Source organism: Bactrocera tryoni, unplaced genomic scaffold, assembly GCF_016617805.1.
Source record: "Bactrocera tryoni isolate S06 unplaced genomic scaffold, CSIRO_BtryS06_freeze2 scaffold_120, whole genome shotgun sequence".
NCBI classification, from domain to species: Eukaryota; Metazoa; Arthropoda; class Insecta; order Diptera; family Tephritidae; genus Bactrocera; species Bactrocera tryoni.
The window spans coordinates 1720713-1735102 of record NW_024395835.1 but is presented as its reverse complement, the minus strand read 5'-3'; the positions used below and the strand labels follow the sequence as shown (position 1 = coordinate 1735102).

The 14390-nt window shown below is 29.2% G+C and overlaps 4 pseudogenes; 2 read left to right on the top strand and 2 right to left on the bottom strand.

The window, feature by feature from the left end:
* Positions 1-478: 478 nt before the first annotated feature.
* On the bottom strand, positions 479-1187 carry LOC120779988 (annotated as a pseudogene).
* LOC120779983 lies at positions 479-2777 on the bottom strand (annotated as a pseudogene).
* Positions 2778-7710: 4933 nt separating this feature from the next.
* Positions 7711-10009, top strand: LOC120779981 (annotated as a pseudogene).
* LOC120779985 lies at positions 9301-10009 on the top strand (annotated as a pseudogene).
* Positions 10010-14390: the final 4381 nt, after the last annotated feature.

Below are 14390 nucleotides of genomic sequence, written 5' to 3'. Positions count from 1 at the left end.
CACACATCGCCCGTCGCTCTTGCTATTAAGGCAAGATAAGTCGTAACATAGTAGATGTACCGGAAGGTGTATCTAGAATGACAATTTAAAGCTTATTCAGTAAAGCATTTCATTTACATTGAAAAGATTTTTGTGCAAATCAATATAAATTGATCAAAATTTGCTTATTAATTTATTTTGTTTTTAAATTTAAGGTATTAAAAATAATTATATAATTAAATGTTTTAGTAATTTTTAATGAAAAAATAATATTAATAATAGTTGATTAGTATTGTGAAAGATAGTTGAAATATTTTGAAAAATTTTTGTATTAAAAGAAAATTTAATTTATTGTACCTTAAAAATATTAAATACTTTAATAATTTTAGTTTGACATACTAATGTTATTTTTTAACTAATTTTTTTTTTCATTAGAAGTAAGTGCTAATTTACTATAAGATGGTTTAAGAGACCAGTACTTGCTTTCAGTCATCTAATGAAAATTATGAATTAGTTCTACTAGTTACTCATTTGATAAAATGATTCACAGGAAGGCTTTCAATTACAATGGGTATGAATCTGTGATTAGCCCCGCAAATTTCTGAACATTGACCGTAAAATAATCCAGGGCGATTTATTAGGAAATTAGTTTGGTTTAGTCGACCAGGGGTTCCATCCACCTTTACTCCTAAAGCTGGCACTGTTCATGAATGAATTACGTCTGCTGCTGTCACTAAAATTCGAATTTGTGAATTTATAGGTAAAACTACACGATTATCAACATCTAGAAGTCGGAACCCGTCTGTTGCTAATTCATTAGTTGGAATTATATATGAATCAAATTCTACATTCATAAAGTCTGAATATTCATAGCTTCAGTATCATTGATGTCCAATAGCTTTTAATGTAACTGATGGTTCATTAATTTCATCTAGTAAATATAGTAGTCGAAGGGAGGGTAGGGCAATAAATAGTAGGACAATTGCTGGAAGAATTGTTCAAATTATTTCAATAGTTTGGCCATGTAAAAGGTTTCGATTAGTGTATGAATTAAAGAATAGTATAAATATTAAATATCCTACTAATGTTGTAATTATTACTAAAATTATTAAAGCGTGGTCATGAAAGAAGGTAAGTTGTTCTATAAGAGGAGAGGCTCTATCTTGAAGGCCAAGGGCAGCTCATGTTGTCATTAGTTTCTAATAAAAGTAAAATACTTTATATATGGAGCTTAAATCCATTGCACTAATCTGCCATATTAGATAGTTAGTTAAAAGAGGCAGTTCTGAATAACTGTGTTCAGCTGGAGGGGTGTTTTGAAGTCATTCAATTGAGGAGCTAAGCTGTATAGGGTAAACTACTTGTCGTTGTGTTACTAAGCTTTCTCAAATGATGAATAAGAAGAATAGAATTCCTAGTAAAGAAATAGATGAACCAATAGTAGACACTACATTTCATGTTGTATAGGCATCAGGGTAGTCTGAATAACGTCGCGGCATACCCGCTAATCCTAAAAAGTGTTGTGGGAAGAATGTTAGGTTTACCCCAATAAATATAATAATAAATTGACTTTTCAATCATTTAGGATTTAATACTAACCCTGTAAAAAGTGGGTACCAGTGAACAAACCCTGCTATAATAGCAAAAACTGCTCCTATTGATAGAACATAGTGGAAATGAGCTACTACATAGTATGTGTCATGAAGAATAATATCTACAGATGAATTAGCAAGAACTACTCCGGTTAATCCCCCTACTGTAAATAAGAATACAAACCCTAGGGCTCATAGTATAGCTGGGGAATAGTTTAGTTGAGTACCGTGTAATGTGGCTAGTCAACTAAAAATTTTAATACCTGTAGGTACAGCAATAATTATTGTGGCTGAAGTGAAATAGGCACGAGTGTCTACATCTATACCTACTGTGAATATATGGTGAGCTCATACAATAAATCCTAATAAGCCAATTGCTATCATAGCATAAATTATTCCTAGAGATCCAAATGTTTCCTTTTTTCCTGACTCTTGACTAATAATATGAGAAATTATTCCGAATCCTGGAAGAATTAAAATATAAACTTCTGGATGTCCAAAGAATCAAAATAAGTGTTGGTAAAGAATAGGGTCTCCTCCCCCAGCGGGGTCAAAAAAGGAGGTATTTAAGTTTCGATCTGTTAATAATATAGTAATAGCTCCTGCTAAAACTGGCAATGATAGTAAAAGTAATAGGGCTGTTAATACAACTGCTCAAACGAAAAGAGGTATTCGGTCAAACGAAATCCCTGTAGATCGTATATTAATAACTGTTGTAATGAAATTTACTGCTCCTAAAATCGATGAGATACCAGCTAAGTGAAGTGAGAAAATAGCTAAATCAACTGAAGCCCCTCCGTGTGCAATAACAGACGATAGGGGTGGGTAAACTGTTCAACCTGTACCAGCTCCGTTTTCTACTATACTTCTCACTAATAGTAGTGTAAGGGAAGGGGGTAGTAACCAAAATCTTATATTATTTATTCGTGGGAATGCTATATCGGGTGCACCTAATATTAAAGGAACAAGCCAGTTTCCGAAACCACCAATTATAATTGGTATAACTATAAAGAAAATCATTACGAAAGCATGGGCTGTTACAATTACATTATAAATCTGATCGTCTCCGATTAATGCTCCGGGATGTCCTAGTTCAGCTCGGACTAAAATTCTAAGGGATGTTCCGACTATACCTGCTCAGGCTCCGAAGATAAAATATAAAGTTCCAATATCTTTATGATTTGTTGAGAATAGCCATTGTCGCGATTAAATGGCTGAAGATTAGGCGATAGACTGTAAATCTATTTATAAGAATTTATTCTTTTTAATCATTTACAGTAATTTAACTAATATTTAAGTTTGGCTTTATAGTCAATAATGACATTAGACTGCAATTCTAAAGGAGTAATAAATTACTAAGGCTTAAAAGATTTATACTTATATTTATAGCTTTGAAGGCTATTAGTTTAATTAACTTAAAGCCTTGTATGATATAATTTATAAGAATAAATAAACCGTAGAAACTAAGATTAGACTAAATGTGGAGATAAACGATAGGACTAGTATTAATTTAAAAGAAATATTGTTGATAACTATATCAATAGTTCAATTATTTTCATAATAATTAAGCATAAATGCCGCGAAACATAGTCGTAGATAAAAAAATAAGGTAATTAGTGTTATAACTGTTATAACCGTTATTAACATATATTGACTTTTTAGTACTAAAAGTTGAATCACTAGCCACTTAGGTAAAAATCCGATAAATGGGGGCAGTCCACCCAGTGAAAGTAGGTTTAAAAATAAAATGAACTTAAGGATTTTAGAATTGAAGAATGAATTAAATAGTTGGTTAATATGGAATATCTTAAAATTGTTGAATATAAAGGTTAAGCTGAATGATAAAAATGTATAAAAAGAAAAGTAAATACACCATATTGATTCATTCGCTTGTATAGCTGCTAGTATTCATCCTAAGTGGTTGATTGATGAAAAGGCTATTAATTTTCGCAGAGATGTTTGATTGAGCCCTCCTAACGACCCTGTGATAGCTGAGGCAATAATTGCTACAAAAATAAAGGTGTTTTGTGTTGTGTAAGAGATTAGTATTAGAGGGGCAATTTTTTGTCATGTTATTAAAGTAAGGGCGTTTATTCAAGAGAGTCCCTCTATAACATTAGGGAATCAAAAATGAAACGGTGCTGCTCCTCTTTTTAATAGTAGTGAAGAAATAATAATTAAATTACTGTAAGAAGAATTGTCTTGGGTAATTGGGTAATTATTCAAGTATATTAATATAATAGCAAACAGTAGCACTGCTGATGCTATGGCTTGAGTTAAAAAATATTTTAATGAGGCTTCTGTAGACGTTAAGTTATTACTATTTATTAGGGGGATAAATGATAACAAATTAATTTCTAGCCCTATTCAGGCACCTAATCAAGAATTAGATGAGACGGTAATTAGGGTTCCTGTTATTAAGATAAAAAAGAATATAATTTTTGCTGAATTATTAAAAATTAAAAAGAAAAGGATTAGAACCTTTATAAATGGGGTATGAACCCAGTAGCTTAGTTAGCTTATCTTTTTATTTAACCTAATGTTGATTTTTAATTTAATAGGTATATTTTTTATAGTTATCGCTATTTTAATAAATAAGGTATATTTTGGTGTATGATGCACAAAAGTTTTTGATACTTTTAGAAATAGTTTAATTCTATTAAATATAATGAATGCAATACTGATTGCATTATTTACCCTATCAAGGTAACCCTTTTATCAGGCAATTCATTGAATGAAATTAACTTATTTCAAATGAAATAGGCTGTTTTCATCTAATTTTTTTTTTTTTTTTTTTTTTTATACTTACATTTAAGTTGTATACATACCTTAATTAAAAATTATTTTTTAAGTATTTAAATAAATAAAAAAAGTACTGCTTTAAAAATTAATTTTTGTTAATCTAGATAACTTAAAATTCCAATATAGACATTTCCGAGAATTAAAAGATCAACTTCATATAAATAGATAAATGATTATAATAAATTTATTTTTAATATTAATTTATAACAATGTTTATAATGTTAGATTATATTATATACTAATAAATTGATAATACTGTTATTCATCTATGAATCTTAAGGTTTTTTTTTATATGAATATAGATATCTATTAATTAATTAAATATTTATATACATATATATATATATTAATCTTAATTTGGTATATCGTTTATTTATTTTTAATATTTATATAAGTATAATAAATAAATTTACATTTAAAATAAATACATGATAAAATATTTATAAATAAATTTAATATTTATAAAATTTATTAATAAAAAAAAAAAAAAAAAAAAATTAGATGAAACTTAAATATTAGTTAAATTACTAGTTATTAATATAATTTTTTTCTATTATTTAATTTAATTATTATTTCAATTTGTATATTATTTTTTTTTTATTATTAATATTTATTTTTATAAATATGGATAGATTTAAAATTAATTTTAAAAATTAACAGTAAGATTTAATTTAGTTGATTTTTTATAATAGGATAAGTTTCATCTAATTTTTTTAATGAAAAACGGTATATTACTTAGGGGGTAATTGCTGATTAAGAGAAACTACTAATCAGTTTTATTTAAGGTTTTTAATCTAATTTTTTTTTTATTAACTTAATAACGTTATTTATTTTAATATTTATATTTATTGTTGTTATATATTGATTATTAATTTAACTAATATTAAAGTTTTATTTTGGCTTTGTATTTTATTATTGATTTATTTTATATGTAAGTTTTTGCGTGTATTTTTATTTATTTAAATGGTAAATAAAATTTAATTATATTCTCAGTAAATAGTATTATTAATCAAAGAAATTTGGAAATAGTAATTTCATAGAGTATTGGCTAAATTTGTGCCAGCAGCCGCGGTTACACAAATAATGCGAATAAAATTTGTTTGGTGTGAGTTAAAATTTATTATATGAAAATAACATTAAATTTATTAGGTGAAATTTTAAATTTAAAAAATTTTTTTATAAAGGTTTTGAAGCTTGTAAATTTTAGTTATAAACTAGGATTAGATACCCTATTATTTAAAATGTAATTTTAATCACTAAGGTAGTAGTAGCTATGTTCTTGAAACTTAAAAAATTTGGCGGTATTTTAGTCTATTCAGAGGAACCTGTCCTGTAATTGATAATCCACGATGTACCTCACTTAAATTTGTTTTTCAGTTTATATACCGTCGTTATCAGAATATTTTATTAGAATAATAATTTTCTATAATTTTTATAAGAATTTATATCAGATCAAGGTGTAGCTTATATTTAAGTAGAGATGGGTTACAATAAATTTATTTAAACGGATCTAATTTTGAAATGTTTAGTGAAGGTGGATTTGATAGTAAAATTTTAAAGATTGTTAATTTGATTTTAGCTCTAGAATATGCACACATCGCCCGTCGCTCTTGCTATTAAGGCAAGATAAGTCGTAACATAGTAGATGTACCGGAAGGTGTATCTAGAATGACAATTTAAAGCTTATTCAGTAAAGCATTTCATTTACATTGAAAAGATTTTTGTGCAAATCAATATAAATTGATAAAAAAAAAAAAAAAAAAAATTAGATGAAAACAGCCTATTTCATTTGAAATAAGTTAATTTCATTCAATGAATTGCCTGATAAAAGGGTTACCTTGATAGGGTAAATAATGCAATCAGTATTGCATTCATTATATTTAATAGAATTAAACTATTTCTAAAAGTATCAAAAACTTTTGTGCATCATACACCAAAATATACCCTATTTATTAAAATAGCAATAACTATAAAAAATATACCTATTAAATTAAAAATTAACATTAGGTTAAATAAAAAGATAAGCTAACTAAGCTACTGGGTTCATACCCCATTTATAAAGGTTCTAATCCTTTTCTTTTTAATTTTTAATAATTCAGCAAAAATTATATTCTTTTTTATCTTAATAACAGGAACCCTAATTACCGTCTCATCTAATTCTTGATTAGGTGCCTGAATAGGGCTAGAAATTAATTTGTTATCATTTATCCCCCTAATAAATAGTAATAACTTAACATCTACAGAAGCCTCATTAAAATACTTTTTAACTCAAGCCATAGCATCAGCAGTGCTACTGTTTGCTATTATATTAATATACTTGAATAATTACCCAATTACCCAAGACAATTCTTCTTACAGTAATTTAATTATTATTTCTTCACTACTATTAAAAAGAGGAGCAGCACCGTTTCATTTTTGATTCCCTAATGTTATAGAGGGACTCTCTTGAATAAACGCCCTTACTTTAATAACATGACAAAAAATTGCCCCTCTAATACTAATCTCTTACACAACACAAAACACCTTTATTTTCGTAGCAATTATTACCTCAACTATCACAGGATCGTTAGGAGGGCTCAATCAAACATCTCTGCGAAAATTAATAGCCTTTTCATCAATCAACCACTTAGGATGAATACTAGCAGCTATACAAGCGAATGAATCAATATGGTGTATTTACTTTTCTTTTTATACATTTTTATCATTCAGCTTAACCTTTATATTCAACAATTTTAAGATATTCCATATTAACCAACTATTTAATTCATTCTTCAATTCTAAAATCCTTAAGTTCATTTTATTTTTAAACCTACTTTCACTGGGTGGACTGCCCCCATTTATCGGATTTTTACCTAAGTGGCTAGTGATTCAACTTTTAGTACTAAAAAGTCAATATATGTTAATAACGATTATAACAGTTATAACACTAATTACCCTATTTTTTTATCTACGACTATGTTTCGCGGCATTTATGCTTAATTATTATGAAAATAATTGAACTATTGATATAGTTATCAACAATATTTCTTTTAAATTAATACTAGTCCTATCGTTTATCTCCACATTTAGTCTAATCTTAGTTTCTACGGTTTATTTATTCTTATAAATTACAGCATACAAGGCTTTAAGTTAATTAAACTAATAGCCTTCAAAGCTATAAATATAAGTATAAATCTTTTAAGCCTTAGTAATTTATTACTCCTTTAGAATTGCAGTCTAATGTCATTATTGACTATAAAGCCAAACTTAAGTATTAGTTAAATTACTGTAAATGATTAAAAAGAATAAATTCTTATAAATAGATTTACAGTCTATCGCCTAATCTTCAGCCATTTAATCGCGACAATGGCTATTCTCAACAAATCATAAAGATATTGGAACTTTATATTTTATCTTCGGAGCCTGAGCAGGGATAGTCGGAACATCCCTTAGAATTTTAGTCCGAGCTGAACTAGGGCATCCCGGAGCATTAATCGGAGACGATCAGATTTATAATGTAATTGTAACAGCCCATGCTTTCGTAATGATTTTCTTTATAGTTATACCGATTATAATTGGTGGTTTCGGAAACTGGCTTGTTCCTTTAATATTAGGTGCGCCCGATATAGCATTCCCACGAATAAATAATATAAGATTTTGATTACTACCCCCTTCCCTTACACTACTATTAGTGAGAAGTATAGTAGAAAACGGATCTGGTACAGGTTGAACAGTTTACCCACCCCTATCGTCTGTTATTGCACACGGAGGGGCTTCAGTTGATTTAGCTATTTTCTCACTTCACTTAGCTGGTATCTCATCGATTTTAGGAGCAGTAAATTTCATTACAACAGTTATTAATATACGATCTACAGGGATTTCGTTTGACCGAATACCTCTTTTCGTTTGAGCAGTTGTATTAACAGCCCTATTACTTTTACTATCATTGCCAGTTTTAGCAGGAGCTATTACTATATTATTAACAGATCGAAACTTAAATACCTCCTTTTTTGACCCTGCTGGGGGAGGAGACCCTATTCTTTACCAACACTTATTTTGATTCTTTGGACACCCAGAAGTTTATATTTTAATTCTTCCAGGATTCGGAATAATTTCTCATATTATTAGTCAAGAGTCAGGAAAAAAGGAAACATTTGGATCTCTAGGAATAATTTATGCTATGATAGCAATTGGTTTATTAGGATTTATTGTATGAGCTCACCATATATTCACAGTAGGTATAGATGTAGACACTCGTGCCTATTTCACTTCAGCCACAATAATTATTGCTGTACCTACAGGTATTAAAATTTTTAGTTGACTAGCCACATTACACGGTACTCAACTAAACTATTCCCCAGCTATACTATGAGCCCTAGGGTTTGTATTCTTATTTACAGTAGGAGGATTAACCGGAGTAGTTCTTGCTAATTCATCTGTAGACATTATTCTTCATGACACATACTATGTAGTAGCTCATTTCCACTATGTTCTATCAATAGGAGCAGTTTTTGCTATTATAGCAGGGTTTGTTCACTGGTACCCACTTTTTACAGGATTAGTATTAAATCCTAAATGATTGAAAAGTCAATTTATTATTATATTTATTGGGGTAAACCTAACATTCTTCCCACAACACTTTTTAGGATTAGCGGGTATGCCGCGACGTTATTCAGACTACCCTGATGCCTATACAACATGAAATGTAGTGTCTACTATTGGTTCATCTATTTCTTTACTAGGAATTCTATTCTTCTTATTCATCATTTGAGAAAGCTTAGTAACACAACGACAAGTAATTTACCCTATACAGCTTAGCTCTTCAATTGAATGACTTCAAAACACCCCTCCAGCTGAACACAGTTATTCAGAACTGCCTCTTTTAACTAACTATCTAATATGGCAGATTAGTGCAATGGATTTAAGCTCCATATATAAAGTATTTTACTTTTATTAGAAACTAATGACAACATGAGCTGCCCTTGGCCTTCAAGATAGAGCCTCTCCTCTTATAGAACAACTTACCTTCTTTCATGACCACGCTTTAATAATTTTAGTAATAATTACAACATTAGTAGGGTATTTAATATTTATACTATTCTTTAATTCATACACTAATCGAAACCTTTTACATGGCCAAACTATTGAAATAATTTGAACAATTCTTCCAGCAATTGTCCTACTATTTATTGCCCTACCCTCCCTTCGACTACTATATTTACTAGATGAAATTAATGAACCATCAGTTACATTAAAAGCTATTGGACATCAATGATACTGAAGCTATGAATATTCAGACTTTATGAATGTAGAATTTGATTCATATATAATTCCAACTAATGAATTAACAACAGACGGATTCCGACTTCTAGATGTTGATAATCGTGTAGTTTTACCTATAAATTCACAAATTCGAATTTTAGTGACAGCAGCAGACGTAATTCATTCATGAACAGTGCCAGCTTTAGGAGTAAAGGTTGATGGAACCCCTGGTCGACTAAACCAAACTAATTTCCTAATAAATCGCCCTGGATTATTTTACGGTCAATGTTCAGAAATTTGCGGGGCTAATCACAGATTCATACCCATTGTAATTGAAAGCCTTCCTGTGAATCATTTTATCAAATGAGTAACTAGTAGAACTAATTCATAATTTTCATTAGATGACTGAAAGCAAGTACTGGTCTCTTAAACCATCTTATAGTAAATTAGCACTTACTTCTAATGAAAAAAATTAGTTAAAAAATAACATTAGTATGTCAAACTAAAATTATTAAAGTATTTAATATTTTTTAGTGCCTCAAATAGCCCCCATTGGTTGATTAAGTCTGTTTATTATCTTTTCAATTACTTTCATCTTGTTTAGTATAATAAATTATTACTCTGTAATTCCTAAAACACCTAAATCAGAAATCTCAAATAAGTATTCAACAACTTCTTTAAACTGAAAATGATAACAAATTTATTCTCTGTATTCGACCCCTCATCAAGCATTTTCAATTTATCGCTAAATTGAATAAGAACATTTTTAGGACTTCTCCTAATTCCTTCTGCCTACTGATTGATACCTTCACGATGACACATCTTCTGAAATTCAATTCTTCTTACACTTCATAAAGAATTCAAGACTCTTTTAGGGCCATCAGGACATTCAGGGTCAACCTTTATTTTTGTTTCTCTATTTTCACTAATTTTATTCAACAATTTTATAGGATTATTTCCCTATATTTTTACAAGAACAAGTCATTTAACGCTTACTCTTACATTAGCTCTACCCCTATGATTATGTTTCATACTTTATGGATGAATCAACCACACACAGCACATATTTGCTCACCTAGTCCCTCAAGGAACTCCTGCAGTTCTTATACCATTTATAGTATGTATCGAAACTATTAGTAATATTATTCGACCTGGAACTTTAGCCGTTCGATTAGCAGCTAATATAATTGCAGGACACTTATTACTTACTCTTCTAGGAAACACCGGACCCTCCCTTTCTTATGCAATTGTATCTTTATTATTAATCGGTCAAATTGCTCTATTAGTATTAGAATCAGCAGTAGCTATTATTCAATCGTACGTATTCGCAGTTCTAAGTACACTATACTCTAGAGAAGTAAACTAATGTCAACACACTCAAATCACCCCTTTCATTTAGTAGATTATAGCCCGTGACCTTTAACAGGAGCAATCGGAGCTATAACTTCTGTATCAGGACTAGTAAAATGATTCCATCAATATGATATTTCATTATTTGCCTTAGGAAATATTATTACTATTTTAACCGTTTATCAATGATGACGAGATGTTTCTCGAGAAGGAACTTTTCAAGGATTACACACTCTACCTGTAACACTAGGACTACGGTGAGGAATAATTCTATTTATTTTATCAGAAGTTTTATTTTTTGTATCTTTCTTCTGAGCTTTTTTCCATAGTAGATTATCCCCAGCTATTGAATTAGGAGCTATATGGCCCCCTGCAGGGATTCAACCCTTTAACCCATTCCAAATCCCACTATTAAACACAGCTATTCTATTGTCCTCAGGAGTAACTGTAACATGAGCTCATCACAGTTTAATAGAAGGTAATCACTCTCAAGCAACACAGGGACTATTTTTTACAGTTCTTCTAGGGGTTTACTTCACTATTCTGCAAGCATATGAATACATCGAAGCACCGTTTACTATCGCAGATTCAGTTTATGGATCTACCTTTTTCATGGCAACAGGATTCCACGGAATTCATGTATTAATTGGGACAACCTTTCTTCTAGTATGCTTAATTCGCCATTTAAACAATCACTTTTCTAAAACTCACCACTTTGGATTTGAAGCAGCTGCATGATACTGACATTTCGTCGATATCGTCTGATTATTCCTTTATATTTCAATTTATTGATGAGGAGGATAATTAATTTTTATCTGTATAGTATATAAGTATATTTGACTTCCAATCATAAGGTCTACTAATTAGTAGTATAGATAATTTTTTCAATTGCTATTATAGCATCAATTTTAATTATTATTACCAGCGTAGTTATAACTCTAGCCTCTATTTTATCAAAAAAAGCATTAACAGATCGTGAAAAATGTTCTCCTTTTGAATGCGGGTTTGATCCTAAATCTTCTTCACGACTGCCCTTTTCCCTTCGGTTCTTTTTAATTACAATTATTTTCTTAATTTTTGATGTAGAAATTGCTCTTATTCTACCCATAATTTTAATTATTTCAATTTCTAATATTACTATGTGGGCTACAACAAGAATTGTATTCATCATTATTTTAATTATCGGACTATACCACGAATGAAACCAAGGGATACTAAATTGATCAAATTAGGGTTGTAGTTAATTATAACATTTGATTTGCATTCAAAAAGTATTGAAATATCAATCTACCTTATAATTAAGAATATGAAGCGATTTATTGCAATTAGTTTCGACCTAATTTTAGGTATATAATACCCTTATTCTAGTAAACTTAAGTATTAGTTAAATTACTAGTTATTAATTGAAGCCAAAAAGAGGCTTATCACTGTTAATGATAGAACTGAGAATATCCTCCAATTAAGGAAGTATGACGTTCAAGAAAAAGCTGCTAACTTTTATCTTTTAATGGTTAAACTCCATTTGTACTTCTGTTTATATAGTTTAATAAAAACATTACATTTTCATTGTAAAAATAAAATTTTCTTTTTTATAAATTACTAAATAGAATGCTCTACATCCAAGAATTATTTAATTACCCTAACATCTTCAGTGTTATGCTCTATTTTAAGCTACTTGAATAAAAAATCAAAAAAAATGAAAACAAGAAAATAATTCATAAAACAAATAATAAAAGATAAATCTTTAAGTTATTATTGTGTATAATAGATACATATTGAGAATATTTAACCAACTCATTATATAAATTTTGACCTCCTAAAAATTCTGACCACCCCTGATCAAAAGATTTACACACTCTTATCCCTAACACCAAAGGATAATTAATAATCCCGTAAGTTGAAATATAAGGCATAAATCATATAGAGCCAGAAAAATAACTAGCTAAATAATTATGCAAAGACTTATTAAAATAAAATAAAGAAACATTAGAAATTAAATACCCCAGTACTCCTCCTACTACACAAACAAATAAAGTCAATAATTTTAAATGGCTAGGCAAACAAACCATATAGGGAGTTGGAAAAATTAACCATCTTAATATGCTACCTCCCACAATTCTCATAATTAATAGACCACTTATTCCTCGCAACATAACTCAACCCTCATCTCTTAGTATATTTAAAGAACCACAGTTTAATTCCCCCGTTATAGAATAATAAACCAGTCGAAAAGAATAACAGACAGTTAGCCCAGTAGAAAAAAAATAAAGAAAAAAAGAAAAAACATTAATATAACTTAAAGAAACAACTTCTAAAATCAAATCCTTAGAATAAAACCCAGCTAAAAAAGGTATCCCACACAACGCTAAATTAGCCACATTAAAACACCCAGAAGTCAAGGGCATATATACACCTAACCCCCCTATCAACCGAATGTCTTGAGAATTATTTATGTTATGAATAATGGCTCCAGCACACATAAATAACAATGCTTTAAATAAAGCGTGAGTTAACAAATGGAAAAAAGCAAGTTTATAAAATCCTATAGATAAAATTCTTATTATAAGACCCAACTGTCTTAACGTAGAAAGAGCAATAATTTTCTTTAAATCAAATTCAAAATTAGCCCCTAGCCCTGCCATAAATATAGTTAGTCCAGAAAGCAACAACAATAAATCACCCAACCATCTACCTCTTAATAAAATATTAAATCGGATTAATAAATAAACCCCAGCAGTTACTAGAGTTGAAGAATGAACTAAAGCCGATACAGGGGTAGGAGCTGCTATAGCAGCAGGTAATCAAGAAGAAAACGGAATCTGAGCTCTTTTAGTTATAGCAGCCAATATAACTAATGCTCCAATAATTTCTATTTCAACGCTATCCTTCATACTTTCCAAATAAAAAATATAATTTCAACTTCCATAATTTAACATTCAAGCAATAGCCAATAAAAAGGCCACATCCCCAATCCGGTTAGACAAAGCAGTAAGTATCCCAGCATTATAAGACTTAACATTTTGAAAATAAATAACCAAACAGTAAGATACCAACCCTAACCCATCTCACCCTAACAAAATTCTAATTAAATTAGGGCTAATAATTAGCAACATCATAGACAACACAAATATTAAAACTAATATAATAAAACGGTTAATATTTATATCTCCTCTCATGTACTCCTTTCTATAATAAATTACTAAAGAAGCAATTAACAAAACAAAAGACATAAATAGTAATCTCATTCAATCGAACAAAAAAGTTATTACAATTCTAGTTGAATTTAAACTAACAACTTCTCACTCTAAAAATAAAGAATAATCATTTAACAAAAATACTAAACTAGAACTAAAAAAACTAATTCTAATAGTAATTAAAATTAAAAATCTAATTCTACAAATTGACAAATATTTCACGATCAAAAAT